Here is a 15414-nt window from a genome sequence, read left to right on the forward strand (position 1 = left end):
AGTAAATATCCTTCGACACTGTCCCATCAAACACTCCCAGGGCAGGTACAGCACAGGGTTAGATACAGAGTAAAGCCCCCTCTACACTGTCCCGTCAAACACTCCCAGGGCAGGTACAGCACGGGTTAGATACAGAGTAAAGCTCCCTCTACACTGTCCCATCAAACACTCCCAGGGCAGGTACAGCACAGGGTGAGATACTGAGTAAAGCTCCCTCTACACTGTCCCATCAAACACTCCCAGGGCAGGTACAGCACGGGTTAGATACAGAGTAAAGCTCCCTCTACACTGTCCCATCAAACAATCCCAGGGCAGGTACAGCATGGGTTGATACAGAGCAAAGCTCCCTCTACGCTGTCCCATCAAACACTCCCAGGGCAGGTACAGCACAGGGTGAGATACAGAGTAAAGCTCCCTCTACACTGTCCCCTCAAACACTCCCAGGGCAGGTACAGCACGGGTTAGATACAGAGTTAAGCTCCTTCGACACTGTCCCATCAAACACTCCCAGGGCAGGTACAGCACGGGTTAGATACAGAGTAAAGCTCCCTCTACACTGCCCCATCAAACACTCCCAGGGCAGGTACAGCATGGGTTAGATACAGAGTAAAGCTCCCTCTACACTGTCCCATCAAACACTCCCAGGGCAGGTACAGCACGGGTTAGATACAGAGTAAAGCTCCTTCGACACTGTCCCATCAAACACTCCCAGGACAGGTACAGCACGGGTTAGATACAGAGTAAAGCTCCCTCTACACTGTCCCATCAAACACTCCCAGGGCCGGTACAGCACGGGTTAGATACAGAGTAAAGCTCCCTCTACACTGTCCCATCAAACACTCCCAGTGCAGGTACAGCACAGGGTTAGATACAGAGTAAAACTCCCTTTACACTGTCCCATCAAACACTCCCAGGGCAGGTACAGCACGGGTTAGATACAGAGTAAAGCTCCCTCTACACTGTCCCATCAAACACTCCCAGGGCCGGTACAGCACGGGTTAGATATAGAGTAAAGCTCCCTCTGCACTCTCCAATCAAACACTCCCAGGGCAGGTACTGCACGGTTTGATACAGAGTAAATCTCCCTCTTCACTGTCCCATCAAACACTCCCAGGGCAGGTACAGCACAGGGTTAGATGCAGAGTAAAGCTCCCTCTTCACTGTCCCATCAAACACTCCCAGGGCAGGTACAGCACAGGGTTAGATACAGAGTAAAACTCCCTCTACACTGTCCCATCAAACACTCCCAGGGCAGGTACAGCACGGGTTAGATACAGAGTAAAGCTCCCTCTACACTGTCCCATCAAACACTCCCAGGGCAGGTACAGCACGGGTTAGGTACAGAGTAAAGCTCCCTCTACACTGTCCCTTCAAACACTCCCAGGGCAGGTACAGCACGGGTTAGGTACAGAGTAAAGCTCCCTCTACACTGTCCCTTCAAACACTCCCAGGGCAGGTACAGCACGGGTTAGATACAGAGTAAAGCTGCCTCTACACTGTCCCATCAAACACTCCCAGGGCAGGTACAGCAGAGGGTTAGATACTGAGTAAAGCTCCCTCTACCCTGTCCCATCAAACACTCCCACGGCAGGTACAGCACGGGTTAGATGCAGAGTAAAGCTCCCTCTACACTGTCCCATCAAACACTCCCAGGGCAGGTACAGCACGCGTTAGATACAGAGTAAAGCTCCCTCTACACTGTCCCATCAAACACTCCCAGGGCAGGTACAGCACAGGGTTAGATACAGAGTAAAGCTCCCTCTACACTGTCCCATCAAACACTCCCAGGGCAGGTACAGCACGGGTTAGATACAGAGTAAAGCTCACTCTACACTGTCCCATCAAACACTCCCAGGGCAGGTACAGCACAGGGTTAGATACAGAGTAAAGCTCCCTCTACACTGTCCCATCAAACACTCCCAGGGCAGGTACAGCACAGGGTGAGATACAGAGTGAAACTTCCTCGACACTGTCCCATCAAACACTCCCAGGGCAGGTACAGCACGTGTTAGATACAGAGTAAAGCTCCCTATACACTGTCCCATCAAACACTCCCAGGGCAGGTACAGCACGGGTTAGATAGAGAGTAAAGCTCCTTAGACACTGTCCCATCAAACACTCCCAGGGCAGGTAGAGCACGGGTTAGATACAGAGTAAAGCTCCCTCGACACTGCCCCATCAAACACTCCCAGGGCAGGTACAGCACAGGTTAGATACAGAGTAATGCTCCCTCTACACTGTCCCATCAAACACTCCCAGGGCAGGTACAGCACAGGGTGAGATACAGAATAAAGCTCCCTCTACACTGTTCCATCAAACACTCCCAGGGCAGGTACAGCACGGGTTACATACAGAGTTAAGCTCCATCTACACTGTCCCATCAAACACTCCCAGGGCAGGTACAGCACGGGTTAGATACAGAGTAAAGCTCCCTCTACACTGTCCCATCAAACACTCCCAGGGCAGATACAGCACGGGTTAGATACAGAGTAAAGCTCCCTCTGCACTGTCCCATCAAACACTCCCAGGGCAGGTACAGCACGGGTTAGAGACAGAGTAAAGCTCCCTCTACACTGTCCCATCAAACACTCCCAGGGCAGGTACAGCACGGGTTAGATAGAGAGTAAAGCTCCTTAGACACTGTCCCATCAAACACTCCCAGGGCAGGTAGAGCACGGGTTAGATACAGAGTAAAGCTCCCTCTACACTGCCCCATCAAACACTCCCAAGGCAGGTACAGCATGGGTTAGATACAGAGTAATGCTCCCTCTACACTGTCCCATCAAACACTCCCAGGGCAGGTACAGCACGGGTTAGATACAGAGTAAATATCCTTCGACACTGTCCCATCAAACACTCCCAGGGCAGGTACAGCACAGGGTTAGATACAGAGTAAAGCTCCCTCTACACTGTCCCGTCAAACACTCCCAGGGCAGGTACAGCACGGGTTAGATACAGAGTAAAGCTCCCTCTACACTGTCCCATCAAACACTCCCAGGGCAGGTACAGCACAGGGTTAGATACTGAGTAAAGCTCCCTCTACACTGTCCCATCAAACACTCCCAGGGCAGGTACAGCACGGGTTAGATAGAGAGTAAAGCTCCTTAGACACTGTCCCATCAAACACTCCCAGGGCAGGTAGAGCACGGGTTAGATACAGAGTAAAGCTCCCTCTACACTGCCCCATCAAACACTCCCAAGGCAGGTACAGCATGGGTTAGATACAGAGTAATGCTCCCTCTACACTGTCCCATCAAACACTCCCAGGGCAGGTACAGCACGGGTTAGATACAGAGTAAATATCCTTCGACACTGTCCCATCAAACACTCCCAGGGCAGGTACAGCACAGGGTTAGATACAGAGTAAAGCTCCCTCTACACTGTCCCGTCAAACACTCCCAGGGCAGGTACAGCACGGGTTAGATACAGAGTAAAGCTCCCTCTACACTGTCCCATCAAACACTCCCAGGGCAGGTACAGCACAGGGTTAGATACTGAGTAAAGCTCCCTCTACACTGTCCCATCAAACACTCCCAGGGCAGGTACAGCACGGGTTAGATACAGAGTAAAGCTCCCTCTACACTGTCCCATCAAACAATCCCAGGGCAGGTACAGCATGGGTTGATACAGAGCAAAGCTCCCTCTACGCTGTCCCATCAAACACTCCCAGGGCAGGTACAGCACAGGGTGAGATACAGAGTAAAGCTCCCTCTACACTGTCCCCTCAAACACTCCCAGGGCAGGTACAGCACGGGTTAGATACAGAGTTAAGCTCCTTCGACACTGTCCCATCAAACACTCCCAGGGCAGGTACAGCACGGGTTAGATACAGAGTAAAGCTCCCTCTACACTGCCCCATCAAACACTCCCAGGGCAGGTACAGCATGGGTTAGATACAGAGTAAAGCTCCCTCTACACTGTCCCATCAAACACTCCCAGGGCAGGTACAGCACGGGTTAGATACAGAGTAAAGCTCCTTCGACACTGTCCCATCAAACACTCCCAGGACAGGTACAGCACGGGTTAGATACAGAGTAAAGCTCCCTCTACACTGTCCCATCAAACACTCCCAGGGCAGGTACAGCACAGGGTTAGATACAGAGTAAAACTCCCTTTACACTGTCCCATCAAACACTCCCAGGGCAGGTACAGCACGGGTTAGATACAGAGTAAAGCTCCCTCTACACTGTCCCATCAAACACTCCCAGGGCCGGTACAGCACGGGTTAGATATAGAGTAAAGCTCCCTCTGCACTCTCCAATCAAACACTCCCAGGGCAGGTACTGCACGGTTTGATACAGAGTAAATCTCCCTCTTCACTGTCCCATCAAACACTCCCAGGGCAGGTACAGCACAGGGTTAGATGCAGAGTAAAGCTCCCTCTTCACTGTCCCATCAAACACTCCCAGGGCAGGTACAGCACAGGGTTAGATACAGAGTAAAACTCCCTCTACACTGTCCCATCAAACACTCCCAGGGCAGGTACAGCACGGGTTAGATACAGAGTAAAGCTCCCTCTTCACTGTCCCATCAAACACTCCCAGGGCAGGTACAGCACGGGTTAGGTACAGAGTAAAGCTCCCTCTACACTGTCCCTTCAAACACTCCCAGGGCAGGTACAGCACGGGTTAGGTACAGAGTAAAGCTCCCTCTACACTGTCCCTTCAAACACTCCCAGGGCAGGTACAGCACGGGTTAGATACAGAGTAAAGCTGCCTCTACACTGTCCCATCAACACTCCCAGGGCAGGTACAGCAGAGGGTTAGATACTGAGTAAAGCTCCCTCTACCCTGTCCCATCAAACACTCCCAGGGCAGGTACAGCACGCGTTAGATACAGAGTAAAGCTCCCTCTAAACTGTCCCATCAAACACTCCCAGGGCAGGTACAGCACAGGGTTAGATACAGAGTAAAGCTCCCTCTACACTGTCCCATCAAACACTCCCAGGGCAGGTACAGCACGGGTTAGATACAGAGTAAAGCTCACTCTACACTGTCCCATCAAACACTCCCAGGGCAGGTACAGCACAGGGTTAGATACAGAGTAAAGCTCCCTCTACACTGTCCCATCAAACACTCCCAGGGCAGGTACAGCACAGGGTGAGATACAGAGTGAAACTTCCTCGACACTGTCCCATCAAACACTCCCAGGGCAGGTACAGCACGGGTTAGATACAGAGTAAAGCTCCCTATACACTGTCCCATCAAACACTCCCAGGGCAGGTACAGCACGGGTTAGATACAGAGTAAAGCTCCTTAGACACTGTCCCATCAAACACTCCCAGGGCAGGTAGAGCACGGGTTAGATACAGAGTAAAGCTCCCTCGACACTGCCCCATCAAACACTCCCAGGGCAGGTACAGCACAGGTTAGATACAGAGTAATGCTCCCTCTACACTGTCCCATCAAACACTCCCAGGGCAGGTACAGCACGGGTTAGATACAGAGTAAAGCTCCCTCTACACTGTCCCATCAAACACTCCCAGGGCAGGTGCAGCACGGGTTAGGTACAGAGTAAAGGTCCCTCTACACTGTCCCTTCAAACACTCCCAGGGCAGGTACAGCACGGGTTAGATACAGAGTAAAGCTGCCTCTACACTGTCCCATCAAACACTCCTAGGGCAGGTACAGCAGAGGGTTAGATACTGAGTAAAGCTCCCTCTACCCTGTCCCATCAAACACTCCCAGGGCAGGGACAGCACGGGTTAGATACAGAGTGCAGCTCCTTCGACACTGTCCCATCAATCACTCCCAGGACATGTACAGCACGGGTTAGATACAGAGTAAAGCTCCCTCCACACTGTCCCATCAAACACTCCCAGGGCCGGTACAGCACGGGTTAGATACAGAGTAAAGCTCCCTCTACACTGTCCCATCAAACACTCCCAGGGCAGGTACAGCACAGGGTTAGATACAGAGTAAAACTCCCTTTACACTGTCCCATCAAACACTCCCAGGGCAGGTACAGCACGGGTTAGATACAGAGTAAAGCTCCCTCTACACTGTCCCATCAAACACTCCCAGGGCCGGTACAGCACGGGTTAGATATAGAGTAAAGCTCCCTCTGCACTCTCCAATGAAACACTCCCAGGGCAGGTACTGCACGGTTTGATACAGAGTAAATCTCCCTCTTCACTGTCCCATCAAACACTCCCAGGGCAGGTACAGCACAGGGTTAGATACAGAGTAAAGCTCCCTCTACACTGTCCCATCAAACACTCCCAGGGCAGGTACAGCACAGGGTTAGATACTGAGTAAAGCTCCCTCTACACTGTCCCATCAAACACTCCCAGGGCAGGTACAGCACGGGTTAGATAGAGAGTAAAGCTCCTTAGACACTGTCCCATCAAACACTCCCAGGGCAGGTAGAGCACGGGTTAGATACAGAGTAAAGCTCCCTCTACACTGCCCCATCAAACACTCCCAAGGCAGGTACAGCATGGGTTAGATACAGAGTAATGCTCCCTCTACACTGTCCCATCAAACACTCCCAGGGCAGGTACAGCACGGGTTAGATACAGAGTAAATATCCTTCGACACTGTCCCATCAAACACTCCCAGGGCAGGTACAGCACAGGGTTAGATACAGAGTAAAGCCCCCTCTACACTGTCCCGTCAAACACTCCCAGGGCAGGTACAGCACGGGTTAGATACAGAGTAAAGCTCCCTCTACACTGTCCCATCAAACACTCCCAGGGCAGGTACAGCACAGGGTGAGATACTGAGTAAAGCTCCCTCTACACTGTCCCATCAAACACTCCCAGGGCAGGTACAGCACGGGTTAGATACAGAGTAAAGCTCCCTCTACACTGTCCCATCAAACAATCCCAGGGCAGGTACAGCATGGGTTGATACAGAGCAAAGCTCCCTCTACGCTGTCCCATCAAACACTCCCAGGGCAGGTACAGCACAGGGTGAGATACAGAGTAAAGCTCCCTCTACACTGTCCCCTCAAACACTCCCAGGGCAGGTACAGCACGGGTTAGATACAGAGTTAAGCTCCTTCGACACTGTCCCATCAAACACTCCCAGGGCAGGTACAGCACGGGTTAGATACAGAGTAAAGCTCCCTCTACACTGCCCCATCAAACACTCCCAGGGCAGGTACAGCATGGGTTAGATACAGAGTAAAGCTCCCTCTACACTGTCCCATCAAACACTCCCAGGGCAGGTACAGCACGGGTTAGATACAGAGTAAAGCTCCTTCGACACTGTCCCATCAAACACTCCCAGGACAGGTACAGCACGGGTTAGATACAGAGTAAAGCTCCCTCTACACTGTCCCATCAAACACTCCCAGGGCCGGTACAGCACGGGTTAGATACAGAGTAAAGCTCCCTCTACACTGTCCCATCAAACACTCCCAGTGCAGGTACAGCACAGGGTTAGATACAGAGTAAAACTCCCTTTACACTGTCCCATCAAACACTCCCAGGGCAGGTACAGCACGGGTTAGATACAGAGTAAAGCTCCCTCTACACTGTCCCATCAAACACTCCCAGGGCCGGTACAGCACGGGTTAGATATAGAGTAAAGCTCCCTCTGCACTCTCCAATCAAACACTCCCAGGGCAGGTACTGCACGGTTTGATACAGAGTAAATCTCCCTCTTCACTGTCCCATCAAACACTCCCAGGGCAGGTACAGCACAGGGTTAGATGCAGAGTAAAGCTCCCTCTTCACTGTCCCATCAAACACTCCCAGGGCAGGTACAGCACAGGGTTAGATACAGAGTAAAACTCCCTCTACACTGTCCCATCAAACACTCCCAGGGCAGGTACAGCACGGGTTAGATACAGAGTAAAGCTCCCTCTACACTGTCCCATCAAACACTCCCAGGGCAGGTACAGCACGGGTTAGGTACAGAGTAAAGCTCCCTCTACACTGTCCCTTCAAACACTCCCAGGGCAGGTACAGCACGGGTTAGGTACAGAGTAAAGCTCCCTCTACACTGTCCCTTCAAACACTCCCAGGGCAGGTACAGCACGGGTTAGATACAGAGTAAAGCTGCCTCTACACTGTCCCATCAAACACTCCCAGGGCAGGTACAGCAGAGGGTTAGATACTGAGTAAAGCTCCCTCTACCCTGTCCCATCAAACACTCCCACGGCAGGTACAGCACGGGTTAGATGCAGAGTAAAGCTCCCTCTACACTGTCCCATCAAACACTCCCAGGGCAGGTACAGCACGCGTTAGATACAGAGTAAAGCTCCCTCTACACTGTCCCATCAAACACTCCCAGGGCAGGTACAGCACAGGGTTAGATACAGAGTAAAGCTCCCTCTACACTGTCCCATCAAACACTCCCAGGGCAGGTACAGCACGGGTTAGATACAGAGTAAAGCTCACTCTACACTGTCCCATCAAACACTCCCAGGGCAGGTACAGCACAGGGTTAGATACAGAGTAAAGCTCCCTCTACACTGTCCCATCAAACACTCCCAGGGCAGGTACAGCACAGGGTGAGATACAGAGTGAAACTTCCTCGACACTGTCCCATCAAACACTCCCAGGGCAGGTACAGCACGTGTTAGATACAGAGTAAAGCTCCCTATACACTGTCCCATCAAACACTCCCAGGGCAGGTACAGCACGGGTTAGATCGAGAGTAAAGCTCCTTAGACACTGTCCCATCAAACACTCCCAGGGCAGGTAGAGCACGGGTTAGATACAGAGTAAAGCTCCCTCGACACTGCCCCATCAAACACTCCCAGGGCAGGTACAGCACAGGTTAGATACAGAGTAATGCTCCCTCTACACTGTCCCATCAAACACTCCCAGGGCAGGTACAGCACAGGGTGAGATACAGAATAAAGCTCCCTCTACACTGTTCCATCAAACACTCCCAGGGCAGGTACAGCACGGGTTACATACAGAGTTAAGCTCCATCTACACTGTCCCATCAAACACTCCCAGGGCAGGTACAGCACGGGTTAGATACAGAGTAAAGCTCCCTCTACACTGTCCCATCAAACACTCCCAGGGCAGATACAGCACGGGTTAGATACAGAGTAAAGCTCCCTCTGCACTGTCCCATCAAACACTCCCAGGGCAGGTACAGCACGGGTTAGAGACAGAGTAAAGCTCCCTCTACACTGTCCCATCAAACACTCCCAGGGCAGGTACAGCACGGGTTAGATAGAGAGTAAAGCTCCTTAGACACTGTCCCATCAAACACTCCCAGGGCAGGTAGAGCACGGGTTAGATACAGAGTAAAGCTCCCTCTACACTGCCCCATCAAACACTCCCAAGGCAGGTACAGCATGGGTTAGATACAGAGTAATGCTCCCTCTACACTGTCCCATCAAACACTCCCAGGGCAGGTACAGCACGGGTTAGATACAGAGTAAATATCCTTCGACACTGTCCCATCAAACACTGCCAGGGCAGGTACAGCACAGGGTTAGATACAGAGTAAAGCTCCCTCTACACTGTCCCGTCAAACACTCCCAGGGCAGGTACAGCACGGGTTAGATACAGAGTAAAGCTCCCTCTACACTGTCCCATCAAACACTCCCAGGGCAGGTACAGCACAGGGTTAGATACTGAGTAAAGCTCCCTCTACACTGTCCCATCAAACACTCCCAGGGCAGGTACAGCACGGGTTAGATAGAGAGTAAAGCTCCTTAGACACTGTCCCATCAAACACTCCCAGGGCAGGTAGAGCACGGGTTAGATACAGAGTAAAGCTCCCTCTACACTGCCCCATCAAACACTCCCAAGGCAGGTACAGCATGGGTTAGATACAGAGTAATGCTCCCTCTACACTGTCCCATCAAACACTCCCAGGGCAGGTACAGCACGGGTTAGATACAGAGTAAATATCCTTCGACACTGTCCCATCAAACACTCCCAGGGCAGGTACAGCACAGGGTTAGATACAGAGTAAAGCTCCCTCTACACTGTCCCGTCAAACACTCCCAGGGCAGGTACAGCACGGGTTAGATACAGAGTAAAGCTCCCTCTACACTGTCCCATCAAACACTCCCAGGGCAGGTACAGCACAGGGTTAGATACTGAGTAAAGCTCCCTCTACACTGTCCCATCAAACACTCCCAGGGCAGGTACAGCACGGGTTAGATACAGAGTAAAGCTCCCTCTACACTGTCCCATCAAACAATCCCAGGGCAGGTACAGCATGGGTTGATACAGAGCAAAGCTCCCTCTACGCTGTCCCATCAAACACTCCCAGGGCAGGTACAGCACAGGGTGAGATACAGAGTAAAGCTCCCTCTACACTGTCCCCTCAAACACTCCCAGGGCAGGTACAGCACGGGTTAGATACAGAGTTAAGCTCCTTCGACACTGTCCCATCAAACACTCCCAGGGCAGGTACAGCACGGGTTAGATACAGAGTAAAGCTCCCTCTACACTGCCCCATCAAACACTCCCAGGGCAGGTACAGCATGGGTTAGATACAGAGTAAAGCTCCCTCTACACTGTCCCATCAAACACTCCCAGGGCAGGTACAGCACGGGTTAGATACAGAGTAAAGCTCCTTCGACACTGTCCCATCAAACACTCCCAGGACAGGTACAGCACGGGTTAGATACAGAGTAAAGCTCCCTCTACACTGTCCCATCAAACACTCCCAGGGCAGGTACAGCACAGGGTTAGATACAGAGTAAAACTCCCTTTACACTGTCCCATCAAACACTCCCAGGGCAGGTACAGCACGGGTTAGATACAGAGTAAAGCTCCCTCTACACTGTCCCATCAAACACTCCCAGGGCCGGTACAGCACGGGTTAGATATAGAGTAAAGCTCCCTCTGCACTCTCCAATCAAACACTCCCAGGGCAGGTACTGCACGGTTTGATACAGAGTAAATCTCCCTCTTCACTGTCCCATCAAACACTCCCAGGGCAGGTACAGCACAGGGTTAGATGCAGAGTAAAGCTCCCTCTTCACTGTCCCATCAAACACTCCCAGGGCAGGTACAGCACAGGGTTAGATACAGAGTAAAACTCCCTCTACACTGTCCCATCAAACACTCCCAGGGCAGGTACAGCACGGGTTAGATACAGAGTAAAGCTCCCTCTTCACTGTCCCATCAAACACTCCCAGGGCAGGTACAGCACGGGTTAGGTACAGAGTAAAGCTCCCTCTACACTGTCCCTTCAAACACTCCCAGGGCAGGTACAGCACGGGTTAGGTACAGAGTAAAGCTCCCTCTACACTGTCCCTTCAAACACTCCCAGGGCAGGTACAGCACGGGTTAGATACAGAGTAAAGCTGCCTCTACACTGTCCCATCAACACTCCCAGGGCAGGTACAGCAGAGGGTTAGATACTGAGTAAAGCTCCCTCTACCCTGTCCCATCAAACACTCCCAGGGCAGGTACAGCACGCGTTAGATACAGAGTAAAGCTCCCTCTACACTGTCCCATCAAACACTCCCAGGGCAGGTACAGCACAGGGTTAGATACAGAGTAAAGCTCCCTCTACACTGTCCCATCAAACACTCCCAGGGCAGGTACAGCACGGGTTAGATACAGAGTAAAGCTCACTCTACACTGTCCCATCAAACACTCCCAGGGCAGGTACAGCACAGGGTTAGATACAGAGTAAAGCTCCCTCTACACTGTCCCATCAAACACTCCCAGGGCAGGTACAGCACAGGGTGAGATACAGAGTGAAACTTCCTCGACACTGTCCCATCAAACACTCCCAGGGCAGGTACAGCACGGGTTAGATACAGAGTAAAGCTCCCTATACACTGTCCCATCAAACACTCCCAGGGCAGGTACAGCACGGGTTAGATACAGAGTAAAGCTCCTTAGACACTGTCCCATCAAACACTCCCAGGGCAGGTAGAGCACGGGTTAGATACAGAGTAAAGCTCCCTCGACACTGCCCCATCAAACACTCCCAGGGCAGGTACAGCACAGGTTAGATACAGAGTAATGCTCCCTCTACACTGTCCCATCAAACACTCCCAGGGCAGGTACAGCACGGGTTAGATACAGAGTAAAGCTCCCTCTACACTGTCCCATCAAACACTCCCAGGGCAGGTGCAGCACGGGTTAGGTACAGAGTAAAGGTCCCTCTACACTGTCCCTTCAAACACTCCCAGGGCAGGTACAGCACGGGTTAGATACAGAGTAAAGCTGCCTCTACACTGTCCCATCAAACACTCCTAGGGCAGGTACAGCAGAGGGTTAGATACTGAGTAAAGCTCCCTCTACCCTGTCCCATCAAACACTCCCAGGGCAGGGACAGCACGGGTTAGATACAGAGTGCAGCTCCTTCGACACTGTCCCATCAATCACTCCCAGGACATGTACAGCACGGGTTAGATACAGAGTAAAGCTCCCTCCACACTGTCCCATCAAACACTCCCAGGGCCGGTACAGCACGGGTTAGATACAGAGTAAAGCTCCCTCTACACTGTCCCATCAAACACTCCCAGGGCAGGTACAGCACAGGGTTAGATACAGAGTAAAACTCCCTTTACACTGTCCCATCAAACACTCCCAGGGCAGGTACAGCACGGGTTAGATACAGAGTAAAGCTCCCTCTACACTGTCCCATCAAACACTCCCAGGGCCGGTACAGCACGGGTTAGATATAGAGTAAAGCTCCCTCTGCACTCTCCAATGAAACACTCCCAGGGCAGGTACTGCACGGTTTGATACAGAGTAAATCTCCCTCTTCACTGTCCCATCAAACACTCCCAGGGCAGGTACAGCACAGGGTTAGATACAGAGTAAAGCTCCCTCTTCACTGTCCCATCAAACACTCCCAGGGCAGGTACAGCACAGGGTGAGATATAGAGTAAAACTCCCTCTACACTGTCCCATCAAACACTCCCAGGGCAGGTACAGCACGGGTTAGATACAGAGTAAAGCTCCCTCTACACTGTCCCATCAAACACTCCCAGGGCAGGTACAGCACGGGTTAGATACAGAGTAAATCTCCCTCTACACTGTCCCATCAAACACTCCCAGGGCAGGTACAGCACAAGTTAGATACAGAGTAATGCTCCCTCTACACTGTCCCATCAAACACTCCCAGGGCAGGTACAGCACGGGTTAGATACAGAGTAAAGCTCCCTCTACACTGTACCATCAAACACTCCCAGGGCAGGTACAGCACGGGTTAGGTACAGAGTAAAGCTCCCTCTACACTGTCCCTTCAAACACTCCCAGGGCAGGTACAGCACGGGTTAGATACAGAGTAAAGCTGCCTCTACACTGTCCCATCAAACACTCCCAGGGCAGGTACAGCAGAGGGTTAGATACTGAGTAAAGCTCCCTCTACCCTGTCCCATCAAACACTCCCACGGCAGGTACAGCACGGGTTAGATGCAGAGTAAAGCTCCCTCTACACTGTCCCATCAAACACTCCCAGGGCAGGTACAGCACGCGTTAGATACAGAGTAAAGCTCCCTCTACACTGTCCCATCAAACACTCCCAGGGCAGGTTCAGCACAAGTTAGATACAGAGTAAAGCTCACTCTACACTGTCCCATCAAACACTCCCAGGGCAGGTACAGCACAGGGTTAGATACAGAGTAAAGCTCCCTCTACACTGTCCCATCAAACACTCCCAGGGCAGGTACAGCACAGGGTGAGATACAGAGTGAAACTTCCTCTACACTGTCCCATCAAACACTCCCAGGGCAGGTACAGCACGGGTTAGATACAGAGTAAAGCTCCCTATACACTGTCCCATCAAACACTCCCAGGGCAGGTACAGCACGGGTTAGATACAGAGTAAAGCTCCTTAGACACTGTCCCATCAAACACTCCCAGGGCAGGTAGAGCACGGGTTAGATACAGAGTAAAGCTCCCTCGACACTGCCCCATCAAACACTCCCAGGGCAGGTACAGCATGGGTTAGATACAGAGTAATGCTCCCTCTACACTGTCCCATCAAACACGCCCAGGGCAGGTGCAGCACGGGTTAGATACAGAGTAAATATCCTTCGACACTGTCGCATCAAACACTCCCAGGGCAGGTACAGCACAGGGTTAGATACAGAGTAAAGCTCCCTCTGCACTGTCCCGTCAAACACTCCCAGGGCAGGTACAGCACGGGTTAGATACAGAGTAAAGCTCCCTCTACACTGTCCCATCAAACACTCCCAGGGCAGGTACAGCACAGGGTTAGATACTGAATAAAGCTCCCTCTACACTGTCCCATCAAACACTCCCAGGGCAGGTACAGCACGGGTTAGATACAGAGTAAAGCTCCCTCTACACTGTCCCATCAAACAATCCCAGGGCAGGTCCAGCACGGGTTGATACAGAGCAAAGCTCCCTCTACGCTGTCCCATCAAACACTCCCAGGGCAGGTACAGCACAGGGTGAGATACAGAGTAAAGCTCCCTCTACACTGTTCCATCAAACACTCCCAGGGCAGGTACAGCACGGGTTAGATACAGAGTAAAGCTCCCTCTACACTGTCCCATCAAACACTCCCAGGGCAGATACAGCACGGGTTAGATACAGAGTAAAGCTCCCTCTGCACTGTCCCATCAAACACTCCCAGGGCAGGTACAGCACGGGTTAGAGACAGAGTAAAGCTCCCTCTACACTGTCCCATCAAACACTCCCAGGGCAGGTACAGCACGGGTTAGATAGAGAGTAAAGCTCCTTAGACACTGTCCCATCAAACACTCCCAGGGCAGGTAGAGCACGGGTTAGATACAGAGTAAAGCTCCCTCTACACTGCCCCATCAAACACTCCCAAGGCAGGTACAGCATGGGTTAGATACAGAGTAATGCTCCCTCTACACTGTCCCATCAAACACTCCCAGGGCAGGTACAGCACGGGTTAGATACAGAGTAAATATCCTTCGACACTGTCCCATCAAACACTCCCAGGGCAGGTACAGCACAGGGTTAGATACAGAGTAAAGCTCCCTCTACACTGTCCCGTCAAACACTCCCAGGGCAGGTACAGAACGGGTTAGATACAGAGTAAAGCTCCCTCTACACTGTCCCATCAAACACTCCCAGGGCAGGTACAGCACAGGGTTAGATACTGAGTAAAGCTCCCTCTACACTGTCCCATCAAACACTCCCAGGGCAGGTACAGCACGGGTTAGATAGAGAGTAAAGCTCCTTAGACACTGTCCCATCAAACACTCCCAGGGCAGGTAGAGCACGGGTTAGATACAGAGTAAAGCTCCCTCTACACTGCCCCATCAAACACTCCCAAGGCAGGTACAGCATGGGTTAGATACAGAGTAATGCTCCCTCTACACTGTCCCATCAAACACTCCCAGGGCAGGTACAGCACGGGTTAGATACAGAGTAAATATCCTTCGACACTGTCCCATCAAACACTCCCAGGGCAGGTACAGCACAGGGTTAGATACACAGTAAAGCTCCCTCTACACTGTCCCGTCAAACACTCCCAGGGCAGGTACAGCACGGGTTAGATACAGAGTAAAGCTCCCTCTACACTG

The sequence above is a fragment of the Somniosus microcephalus genome, unplaced genomic scaffold, assembly GCF_052327205.1.
Source record: "Somniosus microcephalus isolate GS21.2 unplaced genomic scaffold, FLI_Smic_1.0 unresolved_chr1, whole genome shotgun sequence".
NCBI classification, from domain to species: domain Eukaryota; kingdom Metazoa; phylum Chordata; class Chondrichthyes; order Squaliformes; family Somniosidae; genus Somniosus; species Somniosus microcephalus.